Genomic DNA, 18092 nt, shown 5'->3' on the forward strand with positions numbered 1-18092 from the left:
TCTCAATGTCCCTAGTGATGGAATGAATACAGTAAAGGGTATTAATTCCTACAATGGGACCTCAGAGAGACTTTATTAGGAACGAGTGAGGTCATGAATGGTGAAAATGCTCTGGAAATAATAAAATGTCAAACAAAGGCCAGGGACAGCCAACACTTCCTCTTTAAGCCGCTGTGAGAAGGACTTTGTCACCTGCAAATACAATTGATTTACAGGAGCACAAGCAAATCAACTTCCCCTGCCAAGAAGATTTGTTGCCCTTGGTGAAATAATAGCATTTTGGCCAGAGAGGAAATTTCGTCATATTCTTTTGACTTTGTTTCTGACTTTTGAAAGGTGCATGCCTTGGATTCAGGAACTGAGCATCCGGGACCCAACACTGGCCCTGACCATAGTTCACAGCCTGGAGTAAGCAACTTGATTGCTGACTGAGCTGAGACGACACCTGTTAGCTACAGCCCCCAGGCTGAAATCCTTCCAACCAGCCAGGCAGCAGAAGGGGACTAAATGGCTACCATGTGCCCGACACTGTGATATGGAAACAGATTTCCAGAGTTCCTGCTGCATCAAGTGCATCCCATCCTTCCCTCATTTAATCGTTCCCTGTCCTCAGTGGGGCAGGCACAATGAGTCCCGTTTTACAGATCAGTTAGTTAACAGGTGAATAGAATGGAAAGTCTAGAGCTGGAATTATAATCCAGGTTCCGAAGCTTAACACTTTTTTTTTCAGTTGAATCAAAGTGCCTGCCCTCCAGGAGCTCACAATCTAGTGGGAAAGTCTGAAAGGCAACTCAATAGACTGTGAGCTCCTTGAGGGCAAGGACCGTTTTTAATTCTTGTGTCTTCAGAGCCCAGAATGGCATCTGCCATGCGCAAGGTGCTCAAAGGGTGTTTGCTGAACGGGTAAGCCATAATCAGGTGTTTTCCCTCTTAAAATGCAAGTCAAATTGTATTACTCCATAGTGCTCAAAACCTCTGCTAACTGCTCTTGGCCCATCCCCTGAGAATTGCTTTTAAAACTTCTTTGAAGTCCTACCTCCACAGCCTTAATGTCCATGATTCACTCCCTTGCACATCCCCCGTGCACCACTTCCGTACCCTGCAACTCTCTTAGCTTTTGGGAGATACTCGACAAAATGTTCGTTGAGTGAACATACAAATATGAGGGGGAAGAGATCTGCGTTATATGTAGGTCATGAATATAATAATGCCAAGGTTAGATTTATCCATTAGCAAGCTTCACAGAAGATAAGACAAATGATTTGGGCCATCTAACGTGAAAATCTCAAAGGCTAGATGACATTGCATAGGAAAAATTCAATCCTTTTATTTTTTTACTCTTAATTAGACAAAATACATCAGAACAAAACATTTTCCTTTAAATCAGAGTATGTGCTATGCCAAATTCCATCTTTTCCTAAAGGATATGGGTGCAGGCCAAAAGTCCATCATACAGATTATTGTTTTTCTTCTTCTGAGTACTTAAGGAAAATTAAGTAAATCATTTGGCTTGCGGTGGCTCTCAGCAAGGTCGTGGTCCTTCTCCTGCGGTGCTTGGGGCAGTTAAGGTAAGAACTATGTCTTCAAAATAAAGAAACTTTTGCCATCTTTGAAAATAAGACACCTGGTTAGCCAGGGTGTCATGGGAATAGTTAGGGCCTTGGTCGAGAAATCAGAGCCAGTAGGAAAGCTGGAGAGACTCCAAAGTCGTCTCTTCCATCCTTGAACTCAGTATCGAATAGACTGTGGTGTATCACGTGAGGGAACAAGATCTCTGCCCGTGTCGTGCTGTGAGATGTCAGGCATCACTCAGTTTTGCCATCTGTAAAATGAGACGGCTGGAACTGAACTAGATAATCTCTCATAACTTGGAAACTGGAAATGAGAAAGCATGGAGAAAAGAGATAAGTGGTGCCCAAGCACAGAAATCTAAAGACTCATAAGAAAGCACCACAGGCCTTTCTTATTTTGATAGGAAGCAACGCTAAGAAAATCTCCATCCTTTCAGAGAGCCTAACATTGAGGCTCTCACATCAGTACATGTATTTCACCTCAGCCCACATATGCCAGCTGCCTTTGTTGTTCCTCAGGCTACAGTCTGAGGCCCCTGCCTATTATCTAGTTGAAGATTAGAGGCAGCTTTCACATCCTTGATGCTGAGGCCCCCCTCCTTTCTTTTTGTTTTGTATTGCCTGCAAATGCCACACTGAGAAGAGACTGAGCAGAGGCAAAGCTTCCGCTATGCAGACACTTGCTGGCTCTGTTTGCCATCGATCCTTCTCATGGTTGCTGTAGAGCATATCCATTTCCTCCCTGGGCCCGCCCATCCTCTCAGTCATGGGTTCTTAAGCCTGGTCGCCCATCAGAATCACTTGGGGAGCTTCAAAAAGAATGCTCATCCTCCCAGCCGCCGCCCAAGAACCGTAAAATCAGTATCTCTGGACCTGAAGCTCAGGAATCGGTGTGATTAGGAGGGTCCGCAGATAGTTCTGGCGAGGAAAGGGAGCAAGAACAAGTGTGAGTTTACACGCGGATGTTATACACTCAGTTAACTTCTCTGGGGAATCGTCCATCCGCCCCGCATCCATGGTGCCCGTCGGACGTCTCCCCAAAGATATCCAGTAAGAATCACAAGAGTGGTGGTTAGGGACAACATGGAGCCACTCAGCTTAGGATAAAGGAGCTTAGAACTTTCTCCACCTTCCCTTTGTTATCACTGCCTTTGGGATAGGCCTGTGTCTACGTGAAATAAAATCATACGGAGGAAGAGCCATATACTTTGTTTGGCAAGAAGAACCATGTAGTTTGTCTGGCATGATTCATCCTCAAAGCTTCATGTTGTTACCAGTAGTGATAATGGCTACATTTGTTGCGTGGGCGCTTGTGTGCAGGTGAGTATTTTACATAGATTATTGAAGGTAATAATCCCCAAAGCACTGTGAGGCAGGTACAGTTAATACCCCCATTTTAGGTAATGGGGAAACAAGCTCAGGGGAGTGAACGGTGATCGGCCCAGTCTGGCCCAGTCTGACAGGCTGGGACTGTCTGGCAATCTATTACTACTCCAGAGCCAGGAATCCTGTATACTAGGCTATGGTGATACCCTGTACATCACCGTCTTCACAAAGGTGGAGGGAGAATGAAGCTCTCGGTAGGTGAACATTTGACTCCAAGAGGGAAAGAAAAAAAAAAAAACAACAAAACATCCTTGGATCTATTCACGTTCCGAAAAATACCCCGACATCGGCCTAAATAAAGGCCAAACTGGGTGGGGGAAAGGGGAGTGATGGTGGTGGAGGCCGGGAACTGTAAAAAACCTTTGGAAGAAAATCAGTTGGTAAATAGAGACAGTTCGTAAGCATGGTGACAGGACTGGCGGCTGCACTCAGCACAGGCTCTGGAATCAAATGTCTTTCCACAAGATTCAGGGCGCATCTGAAAAAGAGAGCTGTGCAGCCTCTGGGCAGCGGGCTTGTCTTGGTGGTTGATCAAACAAGTTGCACATGGAAGGCAGAGGAGCCGCAGCTCTGTGGGTGGCTGGCACTGATTCCGGAGGTGGGGGGTGGGTAGAGAGGCTTCCCTCAGCACCTGCCCGGCCAAAGGGCGCTCCGACAGCGGGCTCTGTATTCCTGCTCATCCTCTTCTCAGAGGAGCCTCGTCCCTGACTGGCCAGAAGTAAGCCAGAAGTTATTCTTTTTATAAGAGTAGAGGAGATTCACCGGGGGAGCGAGAAAAATGTATATAACTCGGAATTCCTTGCATCTGAAGGGTCACAAGCTTGTCCTAAGGCGGGCAGAGTGAATTTGGGAAGCATCCTCCACCAAGAGAGAAATGAAGACTTCTTAGGGAAATGGTACATCTTGCTTAATTGGGTTAGTGCCTTGAGGGCATTCTCTCAGCACAGCAGGTTTTCTCAGGGGCTTCTCGACCTCGAGGGGAGTGCGGCTGTGGATATGAAGCATGTTCTTGCCATGCTGGTCTCACACCTATACTTGCCTGGTGGCCCCACTTAGACAAAATAGATGAGGTGGAAGGGCCCCGTTTGACTTTCAAAGCTCCTCATATTCTGAGCTTTGTTTTCGATCTTACAAAAGACACACACATTCCCAGACATCCCCTGGAGGGTCTGAGCTACGTCCTCAAATCCTAGTTCAGATGCCTCATTTCTTGATCCACTGAGCCCAAAGTAACTTCTTTCTCCTCTCGCCCCTCTGAGCACAGCATCGTGGTTAAGAGCATACACACCAGAGTTCACATTCCAAAAGGCTGTTCTGAGGATGATATGGGTTAATGAGGTACAGGGAACAGTGCTTGACATATAATGAGTGCAATATAAGTACTTGATAAATAAATAAGTACCTCTTCCGAGGCACCAATTACTGTCTAGCCAGTAAGGTGGTTATATGCTTTTAGCACATCACAGGGACTCTTAAGTGTCTGTTTCATTAATGGTGCCCGTACTTTGTATAGCATGGGCTCAGGACCTGCCCTAGAGAAGGCAAACAGTCAATGTTCATTGAGTTGAATCGCGTTAAGCTATTGAGTATCAATTCTGCATTCCTGTGATTCTGCAAACTGAATGCCAAAGAAAGTGGTTTTGGCTAAGTGAGCACCTTTGCTATCCTATAGCATGTGCCGAAGAACACACAGAGAGAATTAGTAAAAAGGGCCATTTTGTTTTCCTTTCAGTGTTGTATAATTTTTGTCTCATATTAACATGCCTCGGGGAATAAAATATGTATTTACATAAAAATTTCTGGTAATGGCATCTTGAAAAGTAATTAAATGAAACAACAGATTCTATCTGTGGAGGGCTCCGTTTCCAGCCCTAGGTGCGCGGCTATGTCCTAAAGGGAGACCTGCACGGCTGCTCTCCACAACGGTCTTCACCCTGAGCCATGGTGCAGGACCTGGTTCACCTCTGACGTCTGGTCTGCAGAAGTATCTTAGGAACATGCAAGAACCTCACGGGCATTGGGGTCACGGACATAACCCCGTGGGCGAGGTGAGCACAGGCGTTTCACAGTGTGAGAAAGCATTCTTCTCCCTCCTTCGTGGCCCGCTTTCTCTCCCCAGAAAAGCTCAAGACAGAATTTAGCAACTGAGAACCTGGCAAAGATTTCAGAAACTCATCTAGGTTAATGGTTCTCCTCTTGCTGCCCCAGAACCTGGTGTGTCCATGATTCCTGTAGAATGGAGCTTAAAAAGCCTCCAAGTATGCAAGCAGGTCTCAGGGATTAGACTGCTTGTTGCCAGATTATCAACTCGGCACAGTGACACTGGTCTTGTCACCCAACACAGTTCTGGTTGGTCAACGTGCATGTGCCATGGAGTGTAAGCACTGGCACAGGGATGCTTATTTACTTTGTAAATACGGTTTTCTGTGCAGGATCCTCAGTACAAGGGGTCCACATTCCAAAAATAAAATGAGGTCCTCTTTTTGATGGGAAGATTGAGCCTGAGATGATAATGACACAGCAACTCAGGTTCCCGGACATCCAGTGCAGGGTTACTTTAACTATGTCGTAGCTGATCCCTCTAGCTGGAAGGTCCTCGCAGGGCCGTCATTGTGTCTAGTTTATATTTTATGTGTAATATCTTTGCATCTATCGAATAAGATGTCTCGTCCCGCCCACTGTTCACTTACGCTTCCTTTCTTATTATAATAGTCTGTGAACATAAGGACAACACAAACTGCCCTCCCCTCCGCCAACAGGAGAGTGATTTCCTAACTGACCATTTATTTTCAAAAACTCATTTTTAGCAATTTTAGAGGAAGTCCCCCTTATTTTGGGCCTGGTGTCTTTCTGTCAGATTAGGAAATAATCAGGGTGTACAGTCAAAAACCCAGGCGGGCAAAGCAGATGGACAGAAAGCAGTAGCTCTTACAAACTGTTTCCCTAGGAAACCAGGCAAAAAGCAGGATTTTGCGCAAATATAGAACTGGCAGTCAAAATGTGGAAATAGAAACTTCGAGTCGTGGACTGGTGGGAAATCCCAACAGCCCATCTCTGCAAACCACATCCAGGAGGTGAGAGCAAAGTAGAGGCACGTCTCAATGGGCGAATCCGGTAAGCTAAGAGGACATGCACTTCCTCGGTGACAATTCTGGGAAGAGAGCACATGTGGTTCTCCCAAAGAGTCTCCTGAGTCATTTATGAGAAAGGGAAAGGGAAAGAAATGAGTCCTACTAGAGCGGAGAAGCCCAAGTCTCTGCACGACAGCCGGAGTCATGGTCAAACAGGGAAGCCGCCTCAAATATCTGTACGGGCGTCCCTTTCGCCTCACTGTGATCTGAGTGAATATGAGAATAAACCTTGTGGAGTTCCTGGGCTACTCACCGCCATTGTCCCAGAGTCTGTGACAAAGTGTGACTTCAGATCCCCTTCGTACCCTTTTCACTGACTCATCCCTCCCCCCACAGGCTTCAGATAAAAATGAATGCCAGTTTTCTCTTGAACTTTCATGCAGGATCCTCTATCACTGTATTCCTTATTCCCCCTTGTAGTCACCCTGTTTTAAGATAGAAAAAAACAGAGAGGAGCCTAAGGATAGACGGTGACTGTAGCTACCCCCCAACATTCGCGCCAAGCACCCTATTCGTCTCCAGGCCCTGTGCCAGGGCCTTACGGAGCCCCTTTTCTGGCTGCTGTGTCCACACAAGACGGGCAGTGATAGGGGGAGACCACGTGTGCTGCCTGGCTCCGGTCTCGGTCAAGAAGGAGATTTCATCTGAAGTCCACGGCGATTGTTGACAGCCTTGGACACTCAGTACCACTTAGTAATTTGTATGGGTGTTTACTCCGCTTGCCCCTGCGAGCTACAATTAGGGTGAGTAGAAACGTTTATAACAAACAACAAGCCAGCCTAGTCCTACTCCTGAAATGCCTGCTGTTCCCCTTCTCTCAAGCCCTCTGCACTTGCCAAAGTAACCATAACAAATCCTGCTGCGTGTCGCTTGGCCTTGGCCTGACCAAGCAACAGCCTTGACAGGAACCGGGGATGGTCAGGGCAGGAAGAGCCTACGAAAGGAATTAACAGGAGGCTGGAAAAGTACAAGCCGAGGGCTGCACGGCGCGCATGTGTGTGCACTGACACATAGGCTAATAAAGGGAAGACGATGGGAAAGAAAGGCTTCTCCTCCTCAAAATCACACAATCTGTGTTACCGTTGGATTGAGAAGTCAGTAATTTCTTGTGTACGCATCATGAATTTAAACTTGGAGACAAATTTTCCCTGTGTGACATTTCTCGCTTTGCTATTAATATAGCAAATTCCCAGAAGACAGAAGGAAAGGAATAGAGAAACAGAAAAGCTGAGTTCAAGGCTTGGTTTGGCCAAGAACGAGCCATGTGACCTCGAGCAGGTGGTAAGGACTCAGGTTTGTTACCTGCCAAAGAGTAGGATAGAATATGGATATTGTGTTCACTTCAGGAGGTGATGATAAAGACCAAATGAAGGCATATCCTCATTCATTCATCTAACAAACATTTATTGAGCTTTCCCTCATCAGGCACTGTTTAAGAAGCTGGTACAGAGATATGGACACAGCAACGTCCTTGCCCTCACAGAGCTTACATTTGTGTGCCTAAGCAACACCTGTGTGTGTGTGTGTGTGTGTGTGTGTGTGTGTGTGTGTGTGTGTGTATGTAGACGGGAATAGAGAAAGAGAAGCGATACACGCACGCACTACAAAGATACACGTGCACACACACGCTGTGCACCCACGCATACAATAGCACGATGATGATAAAGAGATACGTGTAAAAAAAACTGTTAAGTAGTAAAATGGCAAACAAGTAAAAGGTTATTATTATATTGGGGCCCTAGATATAAGCTCTCTGCAGCTGTAATATTTCATTCCTTCCCTGTTTTTATCCCCCCCTCCCTTCCCACCTTCCTTTTCCCCTAAACATTGGTTAAGAGCATGCTTAGAGTCCTGAATTAGGGTGCAGACCCATAAGAGAAGCACATCAGACGCAGACCCTGCCCGCAGGAAATTACGGGTGGCACACAGATGAGGCACTATATAAATGGCTATTGTCCTAGGTACGTGGAGATCGTTGTCCATCTGGGAGAGAGAAAGCTCAGGGAATGCCTCCTGGAGGTGAGAGTAGTGCAGTGCCGGGGGTGGAGAGAGCTGTCCCAGGCCGGAAGAGAGGGGCGAGAATCCTAACACGGACTTGTGGCACTGGCTGCCTCCAAGCGTATAAAGGGAAGATGTGCCTGGGAAGACAGAGCAGGTGGTCCACTTGCTCCCTCATAGTGGGACGTTCTCAGCTCCATTTACTCCATAACAGAAAGTCCCCCCTCCTACCAGAAAACTCGGTTCTCCTGTCTCCAAGTTTTGGTATTAAGCAGAGATCTTTGTTCCATAACGTGATTTTTCCCTAATTTCAAAATTTTCTGGTATCTATTATACAGGCCCCTTCTTGGTAGCAATGGCACAGTGAAGCTGTCAAAGACAATTTCTCAGTAAAATGATCATGAAGGCATCTTCCTGTGTTGGAACCGCAGCTCTGCTTTCTTCCTAAAGACAGATTTTCAGGAAAGCCGAGGCCTTTCCTACAAATGTAAGCAAAGGATTCTTTTCTTTCTTTTTTGCTGTTCGAGTCTGAATGCATCACTGTCATTTTCTGCTGCTGATCCGGGGGAAGGTCGGGTAGTAAAAAAAAAAAAAAAATTTTTTTTTCTTCCATTACTGTGGGCATCTGTAATATGAAGTTAGAGAAGTAAGTTATGCTTTTTGGCTTTATTTCAAATACCCTTCTTATTATGAAGGGTGTGAACTGGAAATAAAGATGTCTTCTTTCATTTGAAAGATTGTGAGCATTCTTGCTTGATAGTCCAAATAAATGGATGAAAGCTGCCAACAGTATGTGGCTTCAAATCAGCTTGTTCTTAAAGCCGCAGAGAACTGAGACAATCTGAAATGATCCAATTTAGCAACTCCTCTAATTGTTATGATTTAAGAACAAAATCCAAGGAGAGGGTAAGAGAGCACATAGGCACAGCCCACGTTTCCGATTTCCCTGAGAGTTGGAGAAGGAAAAGATGATGATGGAGAAGGAGAAGGAGGAAGAGTCTTGGGCTCTGTGCGGGTAAAACACTGAATTTAAAAAGTGCCAGAATGAAACAATTCTTTCCTCTGATGGATGCTCCTTTGGGAGCAATAAGCATTCAGTGCTTATTGACTCATATTCACCAGCGATTCTAATGACCGTTTTGCTGTTCCTTCCCCACACAGGAGATTAGAACCAATAAACATCAGAAGGTGGTGGGGAAGCCTACGAGAGGTAGCCCAGTGACAGCAGAGATGGCAGCTGACAGCCTGAGGGGACAGGAGAGGAAAATTACTGAATTTCAGCAGAGCACAATAATAGATGGTCATGAGGATGACCTTGAGTCATCTAGAGGATTCAAATGCTTAGTACGGTTTCTCTGGAAGGAGAGAAATATGAAATGCATTTTAATAAGGTTTTCAACAAAGCCACTACAATTGTTTACTATTACTACTACTACTATTATTATTATTATTTTAATTACTGATTTTGTCTGATGGAGGAGAACGCTTAAGCTTTGAGGAAAAGTCAGGTATAAGGTACAGTGACCACACAGAGCATCCATGTACCATATTCATGAGTACATGCAAATTCACCAATTCCCCGTGGAGGCCAAATATTTTTCACACTAATTAAACACACCATACACATGCAGAGAATATTCAGAGTCTTGACAAACCAAAGGAAGATAATGACAAAGACTGAAATGCTCATCTGCTTGGCTAGCGTGACAGCAAAAGGAACACCATGACTTCAAACACAGGTGAAAGGACATAATCTTAAAGAAAGTGGCTCTTCTTTATTTTCTTGATGGTAAACAACCAACCAAACAAACAAAAAATGAGTAAACTCTCCCACAGATTTTACGATTTGCAACCACCCTTGTGCCATTATTTGCATTTTTGCCAACCACGCAGTGAGGTGGGCCTTTCAGAGACCTCCATGCTCTTGAGCCTGAGGTGTCTATGCAGCTGGGAGTTGGCCCACAGCCACAGGTTTCTGGGTGACTGGAGTCCAGGTCCACTGAGGTCTAACCTCACATGCTTCTTTCTCTGCCCGGCTCTACCTCCCCTTTGCTGGGGGCTTCTCTACCTCAGATGTCCAAAAATCCGTGTCGTTACTCCTATGCTGGATGGCTGTCCAACAAGGCCCCCTTCCATGTTTTCTTATTCAGTCCTCCCAACCAATCTGTGAAGCAGGGATTATTAACCCCCATTCTTCACATGAAGAAACACGTGAAGTTCTGCAACACGTCAAGTTACTGAACTATGTCATCAGTAGATTTATACCCTAATTTCACTCACTTGAGTCTGGCCCTCTTTTCGTTCATTTTTTCTTTATTCCCATAAAACTCAGAAATCAACCTATTTAAACAGCTTTTTCCTTATAAAGAAAAGTTCTAGGTTTTATTCATCTGTATATCCCTCGTCACATCTAACGTCATACATGGGACAGAGTGGTTGCCTGGAAAATGTCTAACATGTAGGTGTATAATGGAAAGAACATAAAATTTGGAATCAGAAAAGTTGGGATTTTTATCACTTCCCTGTGATATTTGAGCTATGTGTCCTTGGGCAAGTCTTCATAACCTTCAGGAGTTCTCTGCTCACTGGTAAGGCAGCACTATATGACATATTCCAAGCCCAGAAAATAATCAATGCTTTCCTGGTTAAGTTACAGTCCAATTGATCTCTCCATTCTTTAGGGTGACCCACTCAGAAATGTTTTAGGAATAGTTTAACAAAATGCTTAACCTATAAAAATAAACCTGAGCTATATATATAGCTACATCAAATGTAATACTCCTCAAGAAGAGAGGAGATTGGTTTGTTATAACAGATTTTAAGCACCCTCATCTGCCCATTCATTCACTGGTTCATTTAGAACTGAGGGAAACCTACCGTAAGGCAGCACCATGGTGGAAACTGAGGTTCCAAACAAGAGGGACTTGCTTTGATGATGTTTCAAAAAAAGCTAGAATGATGTGAGTTAAGAACTTCACAGATTGCTTTCTCTTCCACTTGGTTGGGCAATTCAAAAATGCCAGAGAGCTTAGTTGAGGGTTTGGCAATTTCCCACCTAACTCAGGAGTGGCATGACCACCCCTGGGGCCATGTTTGGGCTGCACCAGTGCCATGTTACTCTGCACTTATTTCAGAGTATTAGGACCCTCTGTCCTTCCCCAACTGTCAAGCTTCTGTCTTCTAGCAAACTACCCTGGGGGTCACTCAGGCCCAGGGGATGGTGAAAGAGGCAGTATTCATATAGACACATCCATCATTTGACCAGCTTGGGTGCCTGCTCCACGTCTGTAACATTCTTCAGGATGCAGAGGAATCTTGTAAAAGAGCTGCTTCATTTTAAGGCTCCTCTTAGTAATTTTTAATTTCACCAGTACATAAATGACAGAGAAGCTCAAAGAATGATCTCCTCACCCCATTTCCTAGCAGGAGAAGTTCTGATAAGCCATCTATGGCAGAGTCACAGGAAGATTTGAAAATAGCTTTCAGAGAAACTCCTCTTCATATAATTCAACTGGACTCAATCAGTATTTATCAATATTTTTCAACCTTATCCATGTCCCTTATAAACTAGAGTCAAGGGGCACCTCTCTTGAAGGAATACCAGAAAAGGAAGGGCACGTTTATGACTCACACAAAGTCATGGATAAATCAGCTCTTAAAGGACCCTTAACAATTTTAAGGATAGGGTAACAAGCCACTTTCACTTAGTAACTATTCTGTAGAGAATGAAAGATAAAGAAAATGGTGGTTCCAAATTAACAATTCTATTAGCTATCTGTTGCTGCATGACAATAAAAACTTAGTGGAGGAAATCGATATACATTTATCATCTCAGTTTCTGAGGGCTATGGGTGCAGTCATGGCTTAGCAGGGTCCCCTGCCTCAGACCCTCACGGGCGGTAAGCAAGATGTCAGCCAGGGTTGTGGTCTCACCTTTAGGTTCCACTGGGGCAGGGTTTGTTTTCAGGTTTACATAGATGCTGGCAGCCTTTAGCTCCTATAGGCTGCTGGACTGAAGGCTTTAGTTTCTTACTAGCTACAGGCTACCTTGAGTTCCTTGCCACATGGCCCTCTCCATGTGGTAGGTCACAACATGAGAGCTTAGTTCTTGAAAGCCACCAAAGGGAAAGGTATCCTTGTAGGATGGGTGTTACAATCCTACAATTTGTCTAACCTTATCTGATACATGTAATAATCATCTGCATGACATCAACTTTGCTTTAGTCTGTTGGTCAGAAGTAAATCGTAGGTCTTGCCCACATTCAAGGGGAGTGCCACATACAAGGGCACGGGTATCAGGAGGTGGGGATGATTGAGAGCCACCTTCGAGTCTGTTTCCCTTCATGGAATCTTCTGCCTTCTGTGGAAGCCTCTGTGAGGTCACACTGGTCTTAAAGGTAAGAGGGGGGCTTTCATCTGCTAAGTGAGAAGGAACTTCAGGTGTTCATGTACACTGTCATAACTGTTTGAAACAGAATGCATATTTTCTTCCTTTGTCAAGTTCAAAGGCATAAGGTAGAAAATGGAGAAAATACTCCTGTTGTTGTTTTAAATCCTCTACAGTATAAACCCTGGATAAAGTTAGAAAATGTGGTGGGGGTTTGGGGGTTGAGATACATCACTCCTGTCTTGAAGTTCAGCCTTGTAATCAACTTCAGTGCTAATAGCCTATCTTCTATCTACCTTAAATCACCTAAGAAGCGGGGATACACAGGGTAGGCAAATGAAACACTTAAATGAGAGTTGGCGCAACCTGCCCTTGGGATAAAGTGTAGCTATTCCAATAATTTAGTGTATCCTCTCAAAAAACTGAAGATGGCATTTTATCTAGAGTATTCCAGGACTAGATAAATATTCAAGGATGGCATTCCACCGGAATATGGTGGTGACTGCTACCTATTTTTTCTACAATACATTCCCTTTTCTAATTCCTCTTTTTATCTAGTATTATCTTTTTATCTAGTCTCTGTCAAGATAAATTCTGAATTAGAGAGTAACCTCTTCCATCTGGTACTCTTTCTCTTTAATAAAAAAAGGGGGGGGGGTAAAAAAAAGGGGGTGGTTAATCATCGAAACTTAAAACTGGCTTCCAATGAAGGAGGAGGACCGTGAGAGCAGAGACATTAAAATACAAGAAGGAAAACTCAAAATTAAGTATTCTGAATGCATGATTCCAGAGTGTTTTCTATAACAAGGTCAGCCTTTAGCATTTTTGAAGAGAAAGAGCATACCTCCTTTGATGCATATTAAAGTAGTTAATATATGTCCATGTAATGCAATGAGTGATAATCAAAGCACACTAAAAACTTTTAAAATCATTAAATGCTGGAGTTGAAATCAAACTTTATGATCACACATCCTAATTCCTACAATTCCAGGAGGACACTAGGAGCCCGAGAGTTATGTGATTTGCTTAAGGCTATATAATAACTAGACGGTGGAAGCAGAACCAGAATTATGGCAGACTGACTTCTAGGCTTACACCTCTTAACACTACTTTGATGCATTGTCCCTCACACACAAACATACATACACGATCCAGGAAATACAGACTTGAAGCTATTTCTCCAATTTGCTTGAGTTATTCACAGTCTCTCTTTTTTCTGTCTCCATTCTTCCCTTCCTTTCCCCTTATTTTTTTGGTTGGCTTTTTGAGCAGGGAAGGAAGCCACATGAGAGAAGTGGAGACCAGGAAATCTGTTCAGAGCTAACCATAACCCACCCCACTCCCTGTGCGGTGCCTTCTGAGAGTACCCCAGCCAACACTGACTTGACACACTGCCTTGTCTCTATAAATGAATCTGACCAGCACCATAAATCCAAACACTGAAGTTATTTCACTATTTCAATTCTTCCATCATTTTATCTGCCACCTGGAAAGACTATTCCTCTGCTTTTATGTTGAACAAATAACTAAATTTAATGCTTAGGCGTGTAGAAACTGCTTAGAAATACTTCTGGACTGCTCCAACGGCTTTACAGTCATAATTACTCTAAGCAGTGCACGATCAGAATGACACCAAAAGGTCATTTTGTCAATGACTTTACACAACACAACACTACTATTTCATTCACTCACCTCTAATGGCTAAGGAAGCATGTGTGCTCTGGGATTATACATTTTGAAACAATAAATATGCCCTAAGCTCTGAAGGTTTTCCATGAGGTGGAGAGAGCATTGGCTTTGAAGTCAGAGAAATCAGAGTTCAAAGCTCAGCTTCGCCACCTATCCTCAGGCAAGGTGTTTAATATCTCTGGGCTTCAGATTCCAAGTGGAACAGTAATCCACATTTAGCAGGATTATCATAAAGATTACGTGAGAAATTGTATAAGAAGGAGCCTAGCCCAACATCTGTGGTCAAGTAGGTAGTCACCACATATTAGCTTTTCTTTCTCAACTTCATTAAGAGTACGGGATTAAGTTCATTCAGGAATTGGGCACAACTGTGTCAACAAAACCCACTGAGGTTTACAAATAAAAAGTTTCCCAATCTAAATTGTATTGTCCTATGCTAAAGTGTTACGCATTCCTGTGTATTCAAGGCAGGATGGAGAAGGAGGGAAGCCAAGCCATTTCTTCTGGAAATGAAAAGTGAGAAGAGGGAAGCAAAAGAAATCAAGCATAAAATAGTAAAAATTTACCCCAAGTTTTCCCAGAAAAGAGGTTGGGAAACAATGAGTGGAACAGTGGTAGGAAGAAAGATTATTAGGAGCTTCAAAGGGAATGCTTCCGTGCCAAAATTAGGAGTTAAAAACTTCCCAGCTACGTTTTTGTAAACTGTTGTATCCTTAGTGTCCCCAAATGTACCATACGAATGTTCACTATGTATGAGTGGTTCAGAATGAGCCAATTCAATAAAAAGGGCTTTCAGAAGAATGCAGTAAGCCAGGAGCTCAATGATATATTCCAGAGGGCTACAGTATTTGTCAGGAAATGCCCATGGCTCTAGTGGGTAGGGGATGCTCTTCCCTATGCTATATATGCAGGGATGAGATGCAAAGGACCCAAGGGGTATATTTCATGAGTTATCTCCTGAGGAGACCGAATCTTACACAATCTGCTTTGAAGGCAAGACAAAGAAAAAAAAATTACAAAAAACAAACAAACAAACAAACAAACCAAAACAAAACAAAGCAAAAAAAAAACAAAAAACAAAAAAACAAAACAAAGGCTCCAATTTTCCTCAGGAGACTGGGTATTGGCCTTGGCCATATTCTAACCTGCCTCTTTTCATTCACTTGACCAATAAACACTCCAGTCCCACACCTCCAGTTACAGCAGGGCATACAAAGTTTTCTGTTCCTGTCCTAGGTATGGAGAAGCAGCAACTTGGTCCACTTGCTTTATGCCATCAGGGGCAGGAAGATGCACGGAATCAGAACCACAGCCTCAGATAGCATCATGGCGATCAATGGGTTAAAGTGGCCCTTAGCTATAAGTAAATTCTGCTAAATGACTTCCCCCCATGATGTTTGAAAAGCCTCAGGGAGACATAAAACATGAGTCTAATCATTATGAATATGGTTGATGCTAATTTATTTATTATTTTTAAAAAATGTTCATTTCCTTTGAGAGAGAGAGTGTGAGTGTGCCTGCACATGGGCGGGGAAGGGGCAGAAAGAGAGGGAGAGAGAGAATCCCAAGCAGGCTCTGTGCTGTCAACGCAGAGCCCCACGCGGGGCTCAAACCCACAAACCGTGAGATCGTGACCTGCGTGGAAACCAAGAGTCGAACGCTTAACCAACTGAGCCACCCAGGTGCCCCTGGTTGATGCAAATTTAAAATGAGAAAGTATCATAGAGAAAGTGCTATCTCCATTTATTACAGAGGGTGTGTATTATCAAACCATTTTATACATCTTTGATAATGGACACAAATATTGACACGATGGAACATATCTTCATCTTCTTTTGACACTATTCCATAGTTGTCTTTGAGTTGATTCTTTGTTTTCACTTGTAGGGCCCTCAATCATTCAAGAGGTGATATAAACTGACCAAGCCTACAGAGGCCCTCAGGGCATTCTCATAAATTTAGCAAGCTCAAAATGAACTTCTAGCTAGAAACAAGCTTTCTCTCACTGAACCTCCATAGGTTGTTTTATTTGTACCTCCCTAGGCATACTCATCACTTGTAGGAATGTTACTTGTATGTTATTTCATTTTCTCTATTAGAACAGACAGACCATGGTGCATCCAATATTAGTACCCTGGATGGGACTTAAGACAGCTTGGGGATTCTCCGTAAATGAGGGCTGAACGGAAACAAAACAAGACAAAACAAAACAAAACAAAACAAAACAAAACAAAACAAACAAAAAAACGAACTTAGCTTTACCCTTGGCTATAGAACTTAGAAGTTAGAGGGAAGAAGTTTTAGTGAATGAAGTGTACAATAATTCACATATTATATGGGCTCTGTTCCTCTGGTTCCTCTCTGTCCACAGCCCAGACATTTAGAACAGAGAACACGCTATTCATTTAGCAGCAGCTCAGGGAGCAAGCCTGAAAGATACTGTCAAAGCAGAGAAGATAATGAATAATCTTTTCTGTGGAAGGAACAGGTGATCCAAGAGCAGTGAAGGTGCAAAACCTTCAAGGGCATGGGGGGATACAGACAACTATTGTGCACCTGCTTGCAGCTCAGGGGTGAGGGGTCAGTTGCCAACAGCAAATAGAAACAAAATGGTGTCTGTAAAATCACGCTTCACCCCACGCAGGCACACACACTAAATGTGAGGAGGAGACAAAAGGCTAATAGCATTTTTACTGGGATATTTCAACGATCTCTAAACAATAGCAACAAATATAGCAACAAAACAACAATGAATCAAAACAGTGGCATGGAGTAAAACAAAACAAGAGCCTAGAAGACACCGTACCAAACTCAACAGGTGAGCCCTGGGATGTGGATGCCCTTTTACTTTTCCTTTCGTGTATTTCTGCAATAGATGATTCAAAAATATAACATAGTTTAGGCAAAATAAATTGTTTACCTTAACAATTAAAGACAAAAAGCTGACTATAACCAGCATTTGGAAAACAGACTCTCTTTTATTAGAACCCTGAAAGATTCTAATGAACCTGAGTTCTGCCTTCCAGGAATGCAAATAGCTTCCTCATTTCTGCTCCTCCCAATTCTTACTTACATTCTTGCACAGTCAGTTCAGATTCATTCAGTCCCTTGATACCTAAAATGCGAGCAGGGAAGCATTCAAAATGCAAAGATGAAGATTAATGGAGGATTTTCAAGCACTTCTATTTAAACACTGTTTTGCACAGAATGTGTTCTCACTCTTCTGTGACAGTGTTGCTAGAGCCACTGAAGAATACTTTTTTTTTTCATAATTAGATATCCCACAAATGCAGTAAATGATGCAAAAAGAGCACAATGTTCAGACCTGTCACTTACGGTTAAATGATTAGTCGATGTTACATTCAAATGCTACCTCCGGTATTACAGACATTCTGGGACTGAAGGGCTCTGTACCTCTGCTGGATGCGGGGGCCTATCACAGTAATTTGTCTAAAGCAGACTCTGCTTTTAGGAGAGAATGGGCCAGCACCGCGACACCAGTTACATTCAAATGTAAATAAAGAACAGCAGAGACTTCCTGGAAGTTTCTCCAAAAAAAAATGACATATGTAACTGCCCTTTGATCACTTTTCAAGAAGTCATTGCCTTTATTTAAATCCATATCTCCACACACACAAACACACGCACACACGTATGTGCACTCACGTGCTTAATAAAAGTGTTAATTAGGCTATCTTCACTTCAGAAGGAAAATCATATTTGGTATGGGCCGAATATCAGGCAACTCTTGAAAAATAGATGATGCATGAGTATTGAAATTAATTCAGCCCTTCATGAGATATTTATTGCATCTCTACATGCGAAAGACATGCTAGATATCTGTATATATCTATCTATATCTATATCTATATCTATATCTATATCTATATCTATATCTATATCTATATCTATATCTATATCTATATCTAT

At 43.2% G+C, this 18092-nt stretch overlaps 1 protein-coding gene and 1 long non-coding RNA gene across 12 annotated transcripts in view; both read right to left on the bottom strand.

Annotated features, from left to right (window-relative positions):
• Positions 1 to 18092, bottom strand: part of LOC101096257 (LIM domain containing preferred translocation partner in lipoma) — a 692709-nt gene that overhangs the window by 194006 nt on the left and 480611 nt on the right. The gene's annotated exons all lie outside the window — the stretch shown is intronic.
• On the bottom strand, positions 1298 to 15696 carry LOC123379754. Its single transcript, XR_006584634.1, has 2 exons — positions 10964 to 15696; positions 1298 to 9441 (listed from the first exon to the last, which is right to left on the bottom strand). It is a non-coding gene; the product is annotated as an uncharacterized LOC123379754 (long non-coding RNA).

Source organism: Felis catus, chromosome C2 (assembly GCF_018350175.1).
Source record: "Felis catus isolate Fca126 chromosome C2, F.catus_Fca126_mat1.0, whole genome shotgun sequence".
Classification (NCBI taxonomy): domain Eukaryota; kingdom Metazoa; phylum Chordata; class Mammalia; order Carnivora; family Felidae; genus Felis; species Felis catus.